Genomic DNA, 20776 nt, shown 5'->3' with positions numbered 1-20776 from the left:
TTTTCTGTAATATTTGTTTTAATCCACAGAATTTGGTCTAAATTCACACAAGATGAAAAAAACTGCAATAGGCCCAGGATTTCCTACTGTTACCCATACAACGTTCTTTTTTATTTCTTGAAGAAATGTTCCCTGTCATTTTTGGTAAAGGCCTAGCTGGAGCCCTTTACGTTTCTGCTGATCCTAATTCAGGATATCATTCGCTTTGCTCTCCGGTCGTTCGTCTCTGATGTGTTGGGAATTGTGATTGTATGAATACGATCCTTCCTCGGTTCTGAGAACCAGGCTTGAGAATTCTTTCGCAGGATTTTCTATTGCAAAAAATAATTCGAGAATCTCATTATCTGAGCAGCTCTGTATATGACCCCAATACCGAGAAGCTACGCACCTATTTAGAATGATATAGGATATATTAGAAACAGTAAGCAAAGTCCCTGGTGGTCTAGTGGTTAGGATTCGGCGCTCTCACCGCCGCGGCCCGGGTTCGATTCCCGGTCAGGGAAAGGTAATTTTTCCTTACTTAAACCCGTAGGGTATTCATTTTAATGACTAACTTTGTTTCTTCTAATCTGTTTCTCCATCCACCAAAAGTTCAAATACAGGAAATGTAGAAAAACACAGGGGAAGTGGAAAAGGTTGGTGAAAATTTTACCACCGAACTGTATACATACAATTTTTTGAAACAGAAAATGAAATCATGTTATATATCTCATTTTAGTATATTATTATTTCCAACACTCCCCAGTGCAAATAAATATTCTTTGGCAACATGACATTTTATTTCCATTTAATTACTTAAGTTTTGAAAAGGTAATATATTTACACGGTCAGTATTCAAATATACGAAGGAGTAAAACTAATAAACCTGACTTTCTCCTCTGCAATCTCGTTTTCCTTTAGTGAAGCAACCAATGTTATTAAGTTTTTAAAGTATAATGTCAGAGATATTTTATGAAAATGCAAGTAAATACATGCATACAAAAATATATATGTATATATTTAAATATGTTCCCCACTTGCACAAATGGTAGCAATCTATACACACTTTTCTGCATTTTCTCTTTTCACTTAATGGATTTTACTAATAGTTCCAGACTGGTATATTGAGAACTTCTTTCTTTCTTATGACACATAGCATTCCATTATATGGACTTTCCATAATTAATTTGACCAGCTTCCTACTGACAGATGCTTAAGTTTTATTTCTAACTTTCTGTTTTTACAAATAATGCTGCCATAAATAATCTTGTACATATGTCATTTTGCATGTGTGCAGAATAAATTCCCAAGAATTAAACTGCTGGTTAAAAGATGTGCATTTGTGAATATTGCCAATTTGCCCTCCATAGAGGTCATACTAATTTACACTTCTGCCAGCAATATACAAAGTAAATATGATTTTCTTTAAAGCTCATGTAGTTTTTCATCAACATGGATTTAATCAATTCTATTCCTTGACATTTAGGTTTTTTCCCTCCAAAATTATAGTTTTACAAATGACACTTTGATGAACATCTTTGTCTATATCCCTGGATATTTCCTGAGGATAAATTCCCAGAAGTGGAATTACTACCTTGTAACATACATCAAATGAATTACAGAATTAAATGCAAGAAGTGAAACTATAAAAACTCTAGAAGAAAACATTAGTGTATAATAAACTAATTTGGGGCTGGAGAAGGACTTTTAAAGATAAAGGCAAGAACAAAAATCATGGAGGATAAAACCGATAGATTAGACTATATAAAAATTAAAAACTTATGGCCATCTAAAAATCCCATAAATAATATTAAAAGGCAAATGACAAACTGGTATAAATCAGTAGAGAAAACATAAATGCTTAATATAATGATAGGCAAAGCACATGCCCTAGTAAGGCTAAAATCTAATACGAAAATTGACAAGTTTATGATAAATGATCTCAATAGTAGCAGTAACAAAATACATGCAAGTTTAAAATGAGATTCCATATTTTTATTGTGTACATTAGCAAAGATGATGAAAAGAATGACGATATCCAGTTGACCAGTGTAATTTGGTAATCCTTACTGACTAGTGAAAATTGATAATACCTCTCTTCATAGCAATACGGCAATATGTGTCCAAAATTTTAAAATATGCATATCTTTTCAATTGCAATTTTACTTTTATGCATTTCTCTCAACTGCGTAACGATGTATGTACAAAGACAACCTCCACAACAGAGCATTAACTCGTGCACTGGATTTCAGAGACCCCTCCTTTAAACGACGATAGATAAAGCTAGAACTGACTTTCCGATCTGGAATTGACTTTCCTTAAACCCGTGAAAGAACAGGAGACTACCAAAGAATTTTCGATTCCACTATAGGAGAAATCCTAGACAGTTCCTCCTTTTCGTTCTCCGAGTTTGTGGTAAATTTCCCTGGACGTGAATCTCAAAGCAGTAAATTACTTGAGAAAGCAAAAACTTGAGGATCTAGTGTTCACATAGAATCAGGTCCGAAATTTGCACACAAGCGTTGGTGGTATAGTGGTGAGCATAGCTGCCTTCCAAGCAGTTGACCCGGGTTCGATTCCCGGCCAACGCAAAGTTGCTTTTGTCCACCTTCGCTTTCAAATTTTCGGTAACGCAGGCAGAGCAAGGAGTCCAAGGAGGCCCAAAAGGGCCTTAGGCAACTCCTGGTCTTTGAGCCCATGAGCGCTCGGTATGGTCTCCTGAGAGCAACCCCTCGGAGCTTTGGTGCCTATGGCTTCTGCTGGGTTCTGCCGCTGAAGTTACACGAGTTAACAAGTATCCTTTGCCGGGGGGGGAGTCTTAAAGGAAGTGTCTGACCCAGGGATCGGTCTGATTCGTTTTTCTGAATCAGTGGAAGAGGCTATGATTTACTGAGAAGTCATGATAAGGAGGTCAGCCCAAGCGCCTACCGCTTGGGAGAGCGCGCGGAGCTACTAGGACCCGTCAGGGGAGCAAGAAAACTTAATGAAGAAGAGGTTTCTTCCGCAGCTCCCCAACTTCTCTTCTGGATCCACCATTCCAGGGACAGAGACCCCAATTCCAGGCCGCAGGCTGAAAATTCAAACAGGAAAGTTTTTCAGGACTTGATTTTTTGGAGGGAGGGGAAGGGGGAAGACAGAAGTTTATGCGGATGAGACGCGGAGGACGCTGTCGGGTACTACAACCGCCACTCTCTCTTTGAGTCAAGACCTGGACTCGCCGCCATTCGCCATCCAGAGAAGGGCATAATGCTGGCCCTGGATCATGGGATTTAGGGTCTCAGAACCAGATTCGGGTGTCAGGGCCTCGAAGTTACGGAGAGGAAAGGTTTGTTTGGGATTTTGACCGGTGTGGATCACAGGTCTGATTAGAGAAATGAAGCAGCAGTGTAACGGATGACGTCGGTTGGGCAGTTCTATTCCAAAGAAAATTAAATCGAGACTTAAACATCTGGCCTGCAAGTGGCGCGCCGTGATCGTATAGTGGTTAGTACTCTGCGTTGTGGCCGCAGCAACCTCGGTTCGAATCCGAGTCACGGCAGGAAATAAGCAGACATTTTTTTTCTTTCATTACCGTACCTTTAGCTCTAGGCCGCCTCCCAGCAGTGTTCTCGAGTTGGGTGAATACTGATAGTTTCCCCTCTGCTCACTCTGCAACTCACCTACTAAGGAGAACAGGATCAGGACACAGAGAAAGGCTTAAGGGCTGTATGAAGAACGGACACCAGGGCTGCAAGTTGAGTCACTTTTGGCCTTCACAAGAGCCAGAGGAGAGCACCTTTCGCTGGCTAACCTCAGAGCTCAGCGCCTCTTATAAGCTGGAGGCCTGAACGCTTTGGAGAATGAAGTGAAAGCTTCCTGGAGCGCGTACTTCTGAGGTTCTGAATCCGATCCGACTTTAAAACTCGTGGGACAGTTACACGTGATTAATATGAAATTAATTAATTGATATAAAAGATCACTCAGGTCACGCAAAATTTAGTATTTCGAAACAAATTCGTGGCCCAAATAAATAGCAAATGGACCGATTTTTTCCAGTAATGCGTCCCTACCCTCACCCCTTCCTGTCTTTATGGTTTAGGGGAGAAAAGGGTTTCAGACCCGAAAGAAGAAAGCAAGTCCTGGGAGCACGAATCCCCGCGCCCCTCCCGCTCATTTGATTGTTTGCAGCCATCATCCCCGTCCCCTCGCGCTCTTCAAGTTCCCAGAATCGGGTTCTCAGAGTGACCTGGTCTAGAGGAAATTTGCGGAAACATCGAGGTTTCAGGACTCGTGATTTTCGTGTTCTTGGCCCTGCGCAGCCACTATCATCTCAGTGGTTTTCTCAGTGGTAAAAAGCAGAAACTGTGTTGACTAAATTCCAGTTGAAATTTCTTCCACACTGAAGCGCGTATAATTAGAACGATGCTAGCGCGTGGAAAAGTATGAAAACAGTTTAGGTAGAGACGGTTACTCAACGCCCGGCTAGCTCAGTCGGTAGAGCATGAGACTCTTAATCTCAGGGTCGTGGGTTCGAGCCCCACGTTGGGCGGTGAGGTTTTTCACTCCGGCAACTCGACGTTTTACCCCTCTCTCGTCCTCTCCGACCCTTTACACCTCCCTTATCCTTCCCGGACGCTCCTCCAAAAACTCACGCCTCGGGAAGAGACCGGGTGAAATCTCCTTCATTCTCTTATCGTTGAGAAATTTTGGATGAGGTTTTGTAAGAGCGTTTTTAAAAAAGCTGGTTAAAATGTTCTCCAGGTATACTGGGGAGCATGTCTTTTTTTTTAGATTTTGAAACGTTCACCAGCTGCAAAGGGCTTTAAAATACATCTCGTTTAGGAAGGCCTCGAAATGAAAACGAGGAGAAGGCCCTGGAAAAGGTGCTGGGGAGGCGGGAGGAAGAAAGGGGAAGAGCAAGGAGAAGGCGGAGGAGACGGTGGGAAGGAGAGGGAGGAACAAGAAAAGGCGGAAAGGCGGAGAGGGAGGCGAGTAGGGAGTTTACAGCGGCAGTTTTATTCATGTGTTTTGAGTCAGTTATTGATCCACCGGAGAACTTTGTTTTGTCCCGGAAGGCTGAAGTTATTGGTCTGGCTTTTTTTCTGCTAAATTTCCTTTCACTGTTTGAAGGGGTGACGTGGATTAAGTTGGTTGCAAGGTGAATGGAAGCCGAGTTAAACACCAGTGAAGGGTGACCAATAGTCTTCACAGCAACGCGGACTCCCTTTTTAAGTCCTCAATCAGGTCGTCCACATCCTCTCCCTAAGGATCACTTACCAGTCCTTTTAAAAATAAATAAATAAATAAATAAATAAATAAATAAATAAATAAACTTGCAAGGTTGTAAATATCTTTAGTCTTCCCTATATAGCCTGCCAACCATCTCCCAAATGACCAGCAAGGTAGGTCAGTTATTCTCAAAGTGGTCGCAGGACAAGCATCACCAATATCACTTGTAAACTTGTGAGAAATGCAAATTCTCGGTCCCCACCTCAAACCTACTGAATCAGAAACTTCGGGCGTGGGCCCAGCAATCTGTGACTTAACAAGCTCTCCAGGTAATTCGGCTGAATGCTAAAGTTTGGAAACAACAGCATTAGTGCGGCCTCCTTCAGTATCAAGTCCCCATGTAGTGCTTGGGACTTTCCTCTGCCTCACTAAGAAGATAGCGCTTTTCATTCCTCTCCCACCGGGCCTTTCTAGCTCAGTTACTGTCAATTCCCTGGATGACCCTGAATTTCCCTCAGATTGAAAGGGCAGAGAGCAAAGGTTCCCAGGTGGGGCACCTACCCCGTTCTCAACAGGTGTTTGCCGCCCCCAGCATAGGTCCCACTTCCTCTTCCTCTGCTCTTGACTCAGTTTCCCCCCTTACTCTGAAACCATTCTCTACTGAGTTGCCCTGAGTTACTTTTTAAAACTACATTCCTAAATTGTGTTAATGAAAAAATTGCACCAGATGATGTTAAACGTTAGTAAGGATGATTTTATTCAAGGACTATGGTAGCAGAGAAGAGAGACTAGAACTTAACTTGGTCCAGACAAAGGACAACAGGGTTTATAAGGGCTGGGGTGAGCTAGGGGAAAAATACCTGGAGGATGTTAAAGTGGGTTGACTGCTGGGATAGGTAAGTGATTTACTGAATTTGCAATTAGGGTCATTGGGTTCGGAATATTTTCTTTTGCTATGATCAGACCACTTGGAGCTTGTAAGGGCAGCAAGAGAGGGATCAGGATACTAGTTAGAGGTGCATCAGGCGCCTGGTTGGCATAACAGCCAAGGTGAGAGGGAGTAGGAGGGAAGCTTTCTCTTAAAATCCTCTTTGCTAAACTTGGCCAGATTTAGTTTCTTTTGTTTGCAAAAAACCCAGCTGACACACACTTCTCTGCCTTAAGAACCTGGATGGCCTGGTTTTCTTGTTTGATGATAATCATACATATTGGTACAACCAAGGCCTCAGATCCTTGGACCTCCTGAGAAATAAAGACATTGAGAGCCAATATGACCTGAAAAACATACACTATTAGTTTCACAACCTCACTTCTTTTAAACTTTTTGAAACTAAAACAGAAGTGCACATGGTTAAAAAAAATTGAAGCAGTTCAAAAGGTATAATGTGAAATGTAAAAGTCTTTCTCTACCTAATTTTTCTCCCCAGAACTAATTTAAATCTCTTTCATATACTGCTATAAATTATTCTTGCTTTATTTTTAATGAACTTTTACTCTTCTGCCTCTTACTTGTTATCTTTAAAGATAAATCTTGGATCTTTTTACAAATCCTCAAATATCAATGGACTTCATTCTTTTTAATGACTGCCTAGGATTCCATTGTAAGAATATATTATTATTTATTTACTCATCTCCCTATGGATGAAAATTCAGATTCTTTATAAATACAACGATGCAGTGAACACCCCTGTATGTATTCAAGGTGACTATTTGTGATTACCTATTCATGAGATAAATTGCTACAAATAAATTACTGGCTCTCTAGGGCCTATGGAATTTTAATTTCATTGTGCTTAAATTTCTCTCCAAAAAGGCAACAATTTCCACTTCCACTAACAGTATACAAGAGTGCCTATTTCCTCTACACATTCTTCAACACCAAATTTGAACACACATCTTTGCAATGAATGAATGGTCAACCTGCAGAATCATTAAAGAATAATAAATTATTGTTATTATAAGTCACTAAGTTTGGGATGGTATGTTATGTGGCAAAAGCTGACTTATGCACTAATTGAAGATTCCAAGGTGAGGAACAATTTATTTTTAATGCAATTTTATTGAGACATATTCACACACTATACAACCATCCAGTATCATCATATAGTTGTACACTCATCACCACAATCAATTTTTTGAACATTTTCATTATTCCAAAACATAAAATTAAAAATAAGAATAAAAATAAAAGTAAAAAAGAACACCCAAAACATCTCATCTCCTTTTCTCCCTATTATTCATTTACTTTTTTGTCCCCCTTTTTTCTACTCATCTGTCCATACATGGGATAAAGGGAGTGTGAGCCACAAGATTTTCACAATCACACAGTCATACCGTATAAGCTATATAGTTATACAATCATCTTCAAGAATCAAGAATACTGGATTGCAGTTCAACAGTTTCAGGTATTTCATTCTAGCTATTCTAATACACTAAAAACTAAAAAAGGAAATCTATATAGTGCATAAAAATAACCTCCAGAATGACCTCTTGATTCCATTTAAGATCTCTCAGCCACTGAAACTTTATTTTGTTTCATTTCTCTTCCCCCTTTTGGTCAGGAAAGCTTTCTCAATCCCATGATGCTGGGTCCAGGCTCATGCCTGGGAGTCATGTCCCATGTAGCCGGGAGGGCAATGAGTTTACCTGCTGAGTTGGCTTAGGAAGAGAGGTCACATCTGAGCAACAAAAGAGATTCTCTGGGGGTGACTCTTAGACACAATTATAAGTAGGCTTAGCCTCTACCAGGGTGAGGAACAATCTTATAATATGCAATCATCCATGTGGGAAATAAATATGCATCTTTAATTGTTCTGCAAAAACATCTCTGGAAATATAAGTAAAATAAATTCAAGAAATATAAATTTCCATATTTATAGTGGATGAAAACAGATCCACACCAAGACACATCATGAAATTTCAAAACAGAAGGGACAAATAGAAGATCCTACAAGATTTGGGAAGGGGAGATGGGAGAACTGTTTTGATACAAATAACCAAGAATCAGAATGGCATCAGTCTTCAGTACAGTATTGATGCCCTCTGTTCAACATCTAGCAGGAGGAAACCTGTAGTCAAAAAATTTTTGGATTTATTGGTTCATTGCAACAAAGAAGACAGCACACACCATGGGTTTCTGTGGAGCAATGCTGTGATTGGGAGTCTTAATAATTTTTATCTAGAAGTTGGAAGGAATGGAGCAGGGCTAAATAAATAATCATAAAGAAGCAGCAGTCACTCATAGTAGTTGGAAATGGTGATGTTTGATCCTTTTTGTGCTTTGGACAGTGTTTTTGTGTTTGTGCTCAGACATGATTATGAAGTAGTCTTGTTTTTGTCTTCTTTCTTCATGGTCAGAGAATGACTCTTCGGTATTGGTGTTTGTTTTGATTTGCTAAAGCTGATGAAATGCAATATACCAGAATAGACTGGCTTTGACAGTGAGGATTTATTACCTTACAAGTTTAGTTCTGAGGCTGTGAAAAATGTCCAAATTAAGGTATTAACAGGCAATGCTCTCTCCCTGAAGAAATCAGCTATGTTGATTCTCAACTCCTCTGTCACATGGCCAGGCACGTGGCGGCCTCTGCTGGGGTTTCCTTGCTTCCGGCTCCTGGCTTGAGTGGCTTCCTCTCTCTCAGTCCTTGCCTCTCAGCTTCTCTGGGGCTTTTTTCCATTTGCTTCTCTGTGTGTTTCTCTTTCTTAACTTCTGTCTCTCTTAGCTTCTCTGGGCTTTCTATCCTCTTAAAAAAGACTCCAGTAAGAGGATTAAGACCCACCTTGAATGAGGTTGGTCACCTCTCAACTGAAATAATCTAACCAAAGGTCCCACTTAGAATAGTTGTACATCCATAGGAATAGATGGAAAGAACATGATCTTTTCTGGGGTGCAAACAGCTTCAAACTACTATAGTGTTCTGTGGAAATTTTTACTTTTAATGAGAAATTCATGGCCTAACTACTGTTTGAGCCAGACCAGTTCTAAGCTGACAGCCATCAAGGGCTATTTTTTTTTCTCTCTCAACAGCAACTCTGGAAGATGGAAAACAATGGAGCAATATCTTCAAAAATCTGAGGGAAAGTTAGTTTCAACCTAAAATTCTTCATTTAAACTCTCAATTAAGCGTAGAGGCACAGTAGACATTTTCAGACATGCAATGTCTCAAAAAATTATTCTTGGACAACCTTTCTAGAGAAGATATTGGAAGGTATGCATCTTCAAAAGATATAAGTGAAAGAAGAAAGAAGATGTCTCAAGATCTATGAAGCAGGGGATCTAAGAAAAGAGAGGGGCAATGGGAATCCCAAGATGGAGGGGAAGTAAAGGGAGATATTGCTGTGGGGAAGTCTGAAGATCAGTAGTCCAGGCTGGAGTTAGGTAGGAATGGGCCAGGAGAGATTTGTTGAACAAACTGAAGGTGCATTTCGGTGTGTGAGGGTGGATGTACAGAACCGGGGGGAATTGATTATAATTCAGTACTAAATATATGGAAAACAAAGCAAGTGGAAAAATAAGATAATTTTTACTGCCAGAAGAAAAATATTATACAAAAATTAATCACATAAATTATGTGTCTCCTCCATTAATAGAGTTTTTATATTTAAAATAATCATTGTTCTCATCAAAATTATGATACGAGTATTTTGGGGAAGATGGGAGAATGGGATGTGTGTGTGTTTGCATGTGTGTGGTGGGTGATTGAAGGGAAAGTGTGTAAAAGAGATACTCTATAACACAGTGAGCCCAATGTAAACAATAGACTATAGTTAATAGTATAAGTATATGAATGTTCTTTCATGAATTATAATAAATGTATAACAAAATTCAAGGTGTTAATAATAGGGTGAGATATGAGAAAAAAATACACCTAATGTAAACTACAGACAATTGGTAATAGAACTATTTTAATAATCTTTCATCAATTGTAATAAAGGTAACTACTGTTTTTAAAAAAAAAAGTACAATGACAAAAAAGTGCTGTTGTCAATTGTAACAAATGTTCAACACCAATGCAAGGTGTTGGTGGTGTGGTGGTGTATGGGAATCTTTTATTTTATGTATAATTGTTCTGTAAACCCATAACTTCTCCAATAAAAAGTATTAGAGAGATGAAGTGTCTAAAAATAAAAAACCAAGAATTAATAGTATTTGTTTCAAGATGGAGATAAATAATCAATAATTAGTTGAAATAATTTAAAGTAGTTACCTTTGAGGAGCAGGAAATGGAGGAGGGGTCAGTGGACTGTTCTTTTTCATTACAAGCTTTGTAGGAATATTTCTTTACATGATATGCATGTATAAACTTGAAAAAATAAATACTAAACAAAATAATTTTTTTTTTTAATATATTGCATGTTTTCCAAGCATTTTACCAGTTTTCTTTTGATTTTTGTAAGGGAATGGCTCTGCGGTGGTATCCTGGTGACCTTGCACATACCTACATAAGCAGTCTTGAATTGAAGCTATTCTGCATCTAATCACAAAGCCCAACACCTTGTGAGCCTCCCAGAACAAGAGAGGATAAGAGGCTGGAGAGTGGTGCTGTGAGACCATCTCCCACTTGCCTCCCAATGGGAAGAAGTGGTCATGGGACAGTTTCTCATTGCTTCCCAGGTTCTGATGAAATAAGTGTCTTTCTGCCCATTCCCAAGAGTTAAACTGCAGACCATAAAACCCCTTAATTGCAGTCTATAGTTGACTTCTTATTAACAGGGTACCACTCAACTTGCATTGTGGTCGTTTGGCCCTTTTGTTTTGGCATTGTCCTTTTTGGTGTGTGGGATGAGGACCCAAGAAGTTGGTAACTTTGGCCAAACTTTTGTTGTTTAAGTAACAACTGTCTGAATCTAAAGGATACTTGTACCTTTACCAGCTGAATCACTAAGGCCTTGGCCTTGGCCTTGCCTACTGCTGAGTGCTTGACAAATTTTTTGTTAGCCATCAAAATTCTTAAACCTTTTATGTAGTTAAATGTATTAATCTTTTCCCTTAAGACTTCTGAGTTTTCCGTCATTCTTAGAAAAGCTGTTCCCCAAAAGACTAAATTTTTGTCAGGTTTAGTTTTCAAGGAAGAAACCTCCAATTACTCCCCTTCCAACGAGCTTAAGACAAGGAACTTCAGCATATGCCTAGCGTCTTCCTGAGTCTTATGTAAAGCCCAAGGAAGTCCAGAGGGTTCCGAGCATACCGTCCCCAAACGACACCCTGAAGCTGCTTTTAAGCATTAGCAGAGGACTTGCAAAAGGAATGCCGTCCCTGGGTGGGCTCGAACCACCAACCTTTCGGTTAACAGCCGAACGCGCTAACCGATTGCGCCACAGAGACTCGAAGGCCTTACGGTCTAAATTTATTTCCTGATGCTATGAATTACTCTTTCTCTGCGGACACCTTCAACTTTATGGCCCCTAACCCTGCGCGCTCCAGACACTGGGGACGCGGGAGACACTATCGTTGGGCACGTTTGGGCGTTCAGACCAAGCGCGAGAAGGCTGGGGGCACTCCGACCCCCGAACTCCGGGTCCAAGCCATCCGCGCTTGCTCCTGGCCACCTCTTTGAAGTCTCTCTGGCTGAAGTCATTAATTTCCCATTCTTCTCCCAGCTTCACCCATCGCGCGCCCACCGCGACTCCTGAGGCCCGATTGGGGTGGGTGGCGCGCATGGGAGGGACACAAAGCGCCTGTGTCCCCACCACGCTGTTCTCGGGCCTTCAGGTGTGGGCTCCATGGGGCAGCGACTTGACCTTTTGCTCGCGATTGCAGCCCCTTGTCTGAAGCAAGGCCTGTATTTAGTAGAGCCCAATAAATGTTCGGTGAATGAAGAAGGTATTGCTCAGCAAGGTCCTGGGAGGGATCAAGAATTCCAGGGTGGACTATAAGCTTTTAATCCTGTAAGGATTCCGGAATGAAAACACGTGAAAGATTTCTCAAAGGCTGCTGTTCTTTTTACTCTGGGAGCCGGTGTACGTGCACATCGCAAAGACTGGGACCGTACTCAGCTCCTCACCCTGTATAGTACTACGGCCTCAGCGTGGGCAGGTTGGTCCTCGGGAAGAAAACGGTCAACAGAAAATGCCTTGAGTCTGTTTCCGCTAAATAACTTCGACCCACCCTTCCTTCTGACTCCTCTTTGGAATGCCGCGTGATTGTATACTGTTGGTTCTCTTCTGTGTCTTCACAACCTCGCTGCTAATCCGAATGGCAGAAGTTCCTTTTTAAAATGCTTGTTTAAAACCTGCAATGCGTTGGACTGCCGACTTCCGGAGTCCAGACCTCGGAGCAGGTGCGTGAGGCGCCGGCGGCGGGGCGCGGTGGGGGCTACACAGTAGCTGCTCACCGCGCGGCGCGGGTGAAACGCCACAAACCCCGGCCTGGGAGTCTGCAGCACCTCACTCGCCTCCCTTGAGCCCTGTCGGAAACGGAGCTTAATCTAACCTACTGAGGAACGTTGAAGAAGGTGACTAACCATATGGAATGTCAAGTTGATGCTCGTCAGGGGTAACTGTAGAATGTACTGATAAAGAACTATGAAGAACAGAACATAATAGTAACCTTAGTATCTCTCCTGGCGCAAACTGAGTAATGCCGAAAGTTTACTAAGCGTAGGATGATGTATAACTTCTATATACATCATTTATGTAACATAAATAGAGCTGAAAAATCTACTGTAGTTTGTAGTCACTTGAAAGCTACCTGCAAGCATGTCTTCTGCTTTTTTTCCCGCTCAGTAATAAACTTAGCTAACTTTATTCTTATTAATAGATGTGTTTCTTTGGGTCTCGTTTTCGTAATTCCTCAACAGCCCCCAGAGAGGAGGCGAAGACCTCACGCGGGATTGAGGCTTTCGACCACACCGTGGGGAAGGGAAGGTGGCGGCCCAGACCGTGCTCTTGGGGCCGCGTGACGTTCACTTGTGCCTAAAGACCTTGAGAAATGCATCCACGATTGTTGTGGATCCGTAGTCAGGCACGGTGGGGTGGGTTGAAAGCTCCCTTTATCCTAGTCATCCTTTCTATTTAAGTCTAGAGTTCCGTCTCAGCGTCCAGAGGACCCGAGCTCAAATGGAGGTCATTCTCGGAGGCCTAGCGGAGACTGGAGTCTCTCCCCGAGACGGATCCCATCTTCCACCTCCGCATGTCAGTTTCTACCCACTGTCCGGGTCTCTCCTTGTGCTTAGAAGCGGGACGATCGGGGGCCTAGATCGCTGAGGAAATCCATTAAACACTGTGAACCTGTTTTCTCATCAGCAACGCGGAGAGGTTGCCTCGGTCTCGGCTCAGGTATTTTACATGTAGGCAACATGATCTCATGTTGCTAGAGAACAGAGAAACTCACGGCCTTTTGTCATCCTGCTAGCTAAGTTCCTAATGTACACTTTTTCTTTTATTTTAAAAACTTTCTATTTCGAAGTACTTTCAAACTTACAGGACAGTTACAAAAATAATACAAACCCCATAAAGAGAACTTCAACATATACCCAGATTCCGAGATCCATCAATTTTATTATTTTGTATTGTTTTATCTATCTATTCATCATCCATCTATCTATGTGCACGACTTCTAATTTCAAGGTCTTGAACATCGCTCAGCGTCCAGGGCAATTTACTTGGTTTTCTTTGGATCCTGTGCCCGCAGCTCCGGGGCTTGTGCGTATCTCTACGGTGACCACGAGGGGGCGCATGGTCTTTCCGCTTGGAACTTGCTCCAGGAACTCACTGCCTTTTCGGCCGGTAAGAATGTTGCCCGTGGTTTTAATTTCCCTTGGCCCAAGAGTTCTTATTTTCGACTACCCCAATTCTGGAGTCATCTTGGGTCGATTGCGCTTCTAATTCCTGGGGAGTTGGTTGTGGACTCTCAGCTAGCTTATCTGCTTAGTTCAGGTGTTATTTCTGTCAGACTGGAAGCCTCAGAAAAATCTGGGCTTCCAGTAATAGGTTTCCTTTGTAATTTTAAATGTTCTATTCTACGTATTAAAAGCCATTATTACTAGAAGAGTGCAAAGTCTTCAGCAGACCGTCAAAGGGGTCCTCGGGAAAAAAAAAAATTAAAAAAGAACCAAATGGAAATTCCAGGATTCTCAATGGCTAATGGCCTGGCAGCAAAGACTCAGGTTATGTACGGATTCCGCAAAATGTGGTTCCACTCATCAAGGCTAATCAGACTACAGCATACTGAGTGCCCAAATAGACAACAGAGGAGTAACTCTAAGCCTCTGATGTTACACTAGTCCTGGGGGAAAGGGGTGACTATCAGTCAGCCACTGACATGTTGATCACAAAGGACCACTGCATCACGGAAAGGGTAGTGCCTTGTTCTCACTGGAATACACACTCCCTCTTGATATGGATTTGTCTTCCCTACCCACAGTGCTTCTGCTAAAACCACCATCTGTGTGGACTAATGAAATACCTTATTCCCCATCATGGTATTCTACACAGCATTGCTTCTGACAAGAACTCACTTGACAGTTGCACTAGGCTCATGCTCACATGGAATTCACTGGTTTTACCATGAAGTAGCTGACCTGAAGGAACAGTGGAAAACTTTCAATGACAACTGGATGACAACACCTTGAAGATCTGGGTAATATACAAGATGTGGGATATGCGCTACATCAGTGACCAATATATGGTGCTTTTCCCGGGTATGGGAATCAAGGAATGAAAACAGGAGTGGCTCCTCTGACTCCTAGTGATAAACTAATGAAATTTTTGCCTTCCACTCCCGCATCTTTGGGATCTGCTGATGTGCAAGTCTTATTTCTCAAGACAGGAATCCTTCCATCGGCAGACAGTAACTAAAAGAGGACCACTTGATCTTTCTGGGCTCATGACAGGGAATGAAAAAGGACGTTACTTTACTAAATGGGATGATTGGTCCTGATGATTAAAGAGAAGCTGAGTTGGCAACTACACCATGGGGGCAGGGAGGAACATAAAATGTAGGCGATTTCTCCAGGGTGCGCTGCAGTACTGTACTCACCACGATTAAAATAAAGAAAACTACAACACAATACACTGGGCAGGAAACCACTAGTGAGTAATGAAAAAGATTAGTTACAAGTACCAGTTACGACTACGTGACTGCTACAAAACAGCACTCACGGAGAAACAAACAGCTTAACTCGGTCGAATTTACTGCATTCGATAAAACTCAAAAGCCATGCATTTTTCCGACTGTAATTAAAAAACAAGCAACTACTAAACCGTAACTAAGATCTTTCACAGAACACAAACTGGAACACTCTGTACACATCAAAAATTGTAGGAAGATAAACACCATAACAAAACTCCCAACATTTGTTTAACTTACCGAAATCAGAAAACAAAACGAAAAAATTCCCGTAACGTCTCCGCTTATGATTGAGACAAACACTAACACAAAACCATAACCGCGTCTGACTTTACCACGACTAAAATCAGGGGAGAGCGCGAACGCAGTCCCCCACTACCACAAATTATGCAGTCGAGTTTCCCACATTTGGGGAAATCGCAGGGGTCAGCACATCCGGAGTGCAATGGATAAGCCTCGCCCTGGGAAAACCACCTTCGTGATCATGGTATCTCCCCTGCCAGGTAAGTATGAGTTGCGTGCCACCCGCCACAACACAACCTCATACTACTGGCACTGTACACACACGGTCGCTACACTCCACTCAGCCCTGATGAGCCTTCCTGAGCCCGCCTAACCCCTCCAAACACCTCTTGAACTCAACTGCAGCCAACAGCCCTGAGCTCTTCCACGGCACGGGAAACCTTGTGTTTAAGCAGCAGGTGACGAAGCAGCAGCCACTGCGCTGACTTATCTACATAACACACGCCCTATCCGGGACGCCACGGGAAGCGCCCTTTCCTCCAACCCGTGGCCCGCCCCCCTGTCCCCCCTACTCCCACCTCCCCCCGCCCAGCCGGCCAATGAGCGGCCGGCCGCCTGCCGGCAGCGGGAGGGGGAAGTGACGTCCGCGTCCCCTTCCCGTGCCGCCGGCCTGGTTCCGTGGTGACGCGCCGGAGTGCACGGCCCAGTTGGGAGGGTGTTTAAACTCCCTCCCGCCCAGGATCCCCTTGGCGGTCGGCTAAAGCCTGCGCACCCTTTTCGGAATAATGGCTTTTAATGCATAGACAGAACATGTAGGGTATCAGAGGAGACCGGTTACTTTCAAATCCAGTTGTCCCTTGATTGTCTTTGAGTTACTTGGCAACTCTGTGAGTTGTGGGTAACTGATAGATACGTAAGATCTTTTCCTTCTGGTAGTGATTTTAATTGACTGCTCCCCACCCCCTTTGGAAAAATGAGTTTTGTCTCCATATGCGATTCGTCCCCATGTTCCTTTACTTCGTATGAATGTGTGCATTCACTTTTCCTTTGAACTGATTTTAGTATCTCTGACTCCATCATATGAATATAAAAAAGTATTTGACATGTGCTCATAACATGTGAGTTATGATTTTACCTTCTTCTGAAAATTATCTTTTAACAGTTCTCCCTGCATATTTTCCAAATTGTTTAAGAAGTTCTCTCTTTCACGTTGTATTTGTGCTGGATAAACTCTGCCCTTCTCGCGAGATCTGTGTGCCCAAGGCTGACTTCCCCTGCCACAATCTCCTGGGCTTCCTTGCCTCTGGATTCCAGGTGGGTACAGTAAATGGGAGGTACAGGAAGGGTATCGGGAGGTAGGAGGTGAGAGGAGTCAGGGTATATTTAATGCCCCTGATTCCCTTCCTGCCAGGCCTCCATTTGGCAGTCACCGATTCCTCTCCCAGAGACCTCAGGTCCCATCCAGTGACCCACCCCTAAACTACAGGTTTCTCTGGGTCTGGTAATCACTCCCTTCTCTTCTCCATCCAAGCCTGGAAGCAGCAGTGGTTTCCCTGTTGCTTTCAGATCCCAGGTGCTTCAGTCATCTTTTGTTGGATTCTTTTACTTCCGTGTACACATTTGCAAATATTCCCTTCACAAATTCACTTTAAAACAAGCCGTCTGTTTGTACCTCGTGTTTCCTGTCAGAACCTTCACTAATATGATTTCCTCAGGTGTCTGGTAATCCTTGGTCGAGAGGAGAGAGCTACACAACCGACTGAAAGCTCTGGCTCTAAGAAAGTGAAGTTTGTCAACTTTGAGCTTCACTGTAAAGTCATGCCAGGTCTTTACGCTTTACACTTAGGCTGGTCAAATTCCCCAGAAGGTATTCCTCCACAGCATTACCTTTCCTACACTATTCATGAACAATTGCCAACTAGGGAACCTCACCTGGGACTTTGGTCTTCAGAGTTTTTATCGGCATTATGGGGCCTGTGCCAGTTTGAATATATTGTGTCCCCCAAATGCCATTATCTTTAATGTAATCTTGTGTGGGCAGACATGATCAGTGTTGATTAGACTGTAATTCTTTGAGTGTTTCTGTGGAGATGCACCCCACCCAACTGTCGGTGATGACTCTAATTGAATAATTTCCATGGAATGTTGGCCTGCCCATTGGGTGGGCCTTGATCAGTAGAGCCATATAAATGAGCTGACGGGCAGGCAGAACTCAGTGCATCCGGGAGTGACATTTTGAAGAGGAGCTACAGCCAAGAGGGACACTTTGAAGAAAGCACGGGAACTACAGATGAGAGACAGTTTGAAGAGAGCCGTTGAAAGCAGACTCTTGCTCCGGAGAAGCTGAGAGAGGACAAATAACCCAAGTGCAACTAAAAGTGACATTTTTGATGAACTGCAGCCTGGAGAGGAATGTCCTGGGAGAAAGCCATTTTGAAACCAGAACTTTGGAGCAGACGTCAGCCACGTGCCTTCCCAGCTGAACAGGTTTTCTGGACACCATTGGCCATCCTCCAGTGAAGGTACCCGATTGCTGACGTGTTACCTTGGACACTTTATGGCCTTAAGACTGTAACTGTGTAAACAAATAAACCCCCTTTTATAAAAGCCAATCCATTTCTGGTGTTTTGCATTCCAGCAGCATTAGCAAACTAGAACAGAGCCATATCCAGAGAAGCCATAAATTCTTAAGATTAAAAAAAAAACAAACCAAAAACCCCTGTGTATATGAGTCAGAAAGCCCTTGTGCACATTCCTAAATAGGAAAACTATCTGTACTAAAACTACTTCTATACATCAGTAATTTCAAAGAAACATATTTACAATCTTGCAAGCCCTGACTTTTTTTTTAATCTTAAGAATTTATGGCTTCTCTGGATATGGCTCTGTTCTAGTTTGCTAATGCTGCTGGAATGCAAAACACCAGAAATGGATTGGCTTTTATAAAAGGGGGTTTATTTGTTTACACAGTTACAGTCTTAAGGCCATAAAGTGTCCAAGGTAACACGTCAGCAATCGGGTACCTTCACTGGAGGATGGCCAATGGTGTCCAGAAAACCTGTTCAGCTGGGAAGGCACGTGGCTGACGTCTGCTCCAAAGTTCTGGTTTCAAAATGGCTTTCTCCCAGGACATTCCTCTCCAGGCTGCAGTTCATCAAAAATGTCACTTTTAGTTGCACTTGGGTTATTTGTCCTCTCTCAGCTTCTCCGGAGCAAGAGTCTGCTTTCAACGGCTCTCTTCAAACTGTCTCTCATCTGTAGTTCCCGTGCTTTCTTCAAAGTGTCCCTCTTGGCTGTAGCTCCTCTTCAAAATGTCACTCCCGGATGCACTGAGTTCTGCCTGCCCGTCAGCTCATTTATATGGCTCTACTGATCAAGGCCCACCCAATGGGCAGGCCAACATTCCATGGAAATTATTCAATTAGAGTCATCACCGACAGTTGGGTGGGGTGCATCTCCACAGAAACACTCAAAGAATTACAGTCTAATCAACACTGATCATGTCTGCCCACACAAGATTACATTAAAGATAATGGCATTTGGGGGACACAATATATTCAAACTGGCACAGGCCCCATAATGCCGATAAAAACTCTGAAGACCAAAGTCCCAGGTGAGGTTCCCTAGTTGGCAATTGTTCATGAATAGTGTAGGAAAGGTAATGCTGTGGAGGAATACCTTCTGGGGAATTTGACCAGCCTAAGTGTAAAGCGTAAAGACCTGGCATGACTTTACAGTGAAGCTCAAAGTTGACAAACTTCACTTTCTTAGAGCCAGAGCTTTCAGTCGGTTGTGTAGCTCTCTCCTCTCGACCAAGGATTACCAGACACCTGAGGAAATCATATTAGTGAAGGTTCTGACAGGAAACACGAGGTACAAACAGACGGCTTGTTTTAAAGTGAATTTGTGAAGGGAATATTTGCAAATGTGTACACGGAAGTAAAAGAATCCAACAAAAGATGACTGAAGCACCTGGGATCTGAAAGCAACAGGGAAACCACTGCTGCTTCCAGGCTTGGATGGAGAAGAGAAGGGAGTGATTACCAGACCCAGAGAAACCTGTAGTTTAGGGGTGGGTCACTGGATGGGACCTGAGGTCTCTGGGAGAGGAATCGGTGACTGCCAAATGGAGGCCTGGCAGGAAGGGAATCAGGGGCATTAAATATACCCTGACTCCTCTCACCTCCTACCTCCCGATACCCTTCCTGTACCTCCCATTTACTGTACCCACCTGGAATCCAGAGGCAAGGAAGCCCAGGAGATTGTGGCAGGGGAAGTCAGCCTTGGGCACACAGATCTCGCGAGAAGGGCAGAGTTTATCCAGCACAAATACAACGTGAAAGAGAGAACTTCTTAAACAATTTGGAAAATATGCAGGGAGAACTGTTAAAAGATAATTTTCAGAAGAAGGTAAAATCATAACTCACATGTTATGAGCACATGTCAAATACTTTTTTATATTCATATGATGGAGTCAGAGATACTAAAATCAGTTCAAAGGAAAAGTGAATGCACACATTCATACGAAGTAAAGGAACATGGGGACGAATCGCATATGGAGACAAAACTCATTTTTCCAAAGGGGGTGGGGAGCAGTCAATTAAAATCACTACCAGAAGGAAAAGATCTTACGTATCTATCAGTTACCCACAACTCACAGAGTTGCCAAGTAACTCAAAGACAATCAAGGGACAACTGGATTTGAAAGTAACCGGTCTCCTCTGATACCCTACATGTTCTGTCTATGCATTAAAAGCCATTATTCCGAAAAGGGTGCGCAGGCTTTAGCCGACCGCCAAGGGGATCCTGGGCGGGAGGGAGTTTAAACACCCTCCCAACTGGGCCGTGCACTCCGGCGCGTCACCACGGAACCAGGCCGGCGGCACGGGAAGGGGACGCGGACGTCACTTCCCCCTCCCGCTGCCGGCAGGCGGCCGGCCGCTCATTGGCCGGCTGGGCGGGGGGAGGTGGGAGTAGGGGGGACAGGGGGGCGGGCCACGGGTTGGAGGAAAGGGCGCTTCCCGTGGCGTCCCGGATAGGGCGTGTGTTATGTAGATAAGTCAGCGCAGTGGCTGCTGCTTCGTCACCTGCTGCTTAAACACAAGGTTTCCCGTGCCGTGGAAGAGCTCAGGGCTGTTGGCTGCAGTTGAGTTCAAGAGGTGTTTGGAGGGGTTAGGCGGGCTCAGGAAGGCTCATCAGGGCTGAGTGGAGTGTAGCGACCGTGTGTGTACAGTGCCAGTAGTATGAGGTTGTGTTGTGGCGGGTGGCACGCAACTC

At 43.2% G+C, this 20776-nt stretch overlaps 6 non-coding genes across 6 annotated transcripts; 4 read left to right on the top strand and 2 right to left on the bottom strand.

Moving 5' to 3' along the window:
• The first annotated feature begins 431 nt into the window (after positions 1–431).
• Positions 432–503, top strand: TRNAE-CUC. The gene has a single exon. It is a non-coding gene; the product is annotated as a tRNA-Glu (tRNA).
• Positions 504–2498: 1995 nt separating this feature from the next.
• Positions 2499–2570, top strand: TRNAG-UCC. Its single transcript has one exon. It is a non-coding gene; the product is annotated as a tRNA-Gly (tRNA).
• An 875-nt stretch (positions 2571–3445) lies between these two features.
• On the top strand, positions 3446–3517 carry TRNAH-GUG. The gene has a single exon. It is a non-coding gene; the product is annotated as a tRNA-His (tRNA).
• A 917-nt stretch (positions 3518–4434) lies between these two features.
• Positions 4435–4507, top strand: TRNAK-CUU. The gene has a single exon. It is a non-coding gene; the product is annotated as a tRNA-Lys (tRNA).
• A 6931-nt stretch (positions 4508–11438) lies between these two features.
• On the bottom strand, positions 11439–11512 carry TRNAN-GUU. The gene has a single exon. It is a non-coding gene; the product is annotated as a tRNA-Asn (tRNA).
• Positions 11513–15603: 4091 nt separating this feature from the next.
• On the bottom strand, positions 15604–15767 carry LOC119528429. The gene has a single exon (XR_005215726.1). It is a non-coding gene; the product is annotated as a U1 spliceosomal RNA (small nuclear RNA).
• Between the last annotated feature and the right edge of the window lie 5009 nt (positions 15768–20776).

This window comes from Choloepus didactylus, chromosome 2 (genome assembly GCF_015220235.1).
Source record: "Choloepus didactylus isolate mChoDid1 chromosome 2, mChoDid1.pri, whole genome shotgun sequence".
Lineage (NCBI taxonomy): Eukaryota > Metazoa > Chordata > Mammalia > Pilosa > Megalonychidae > Choloepus > Choloepus didactylus.
Note: the sequence above shows the minus strand (reverse complement) of the source record. Positions and strands in the feature narration are given on the sequence as shown.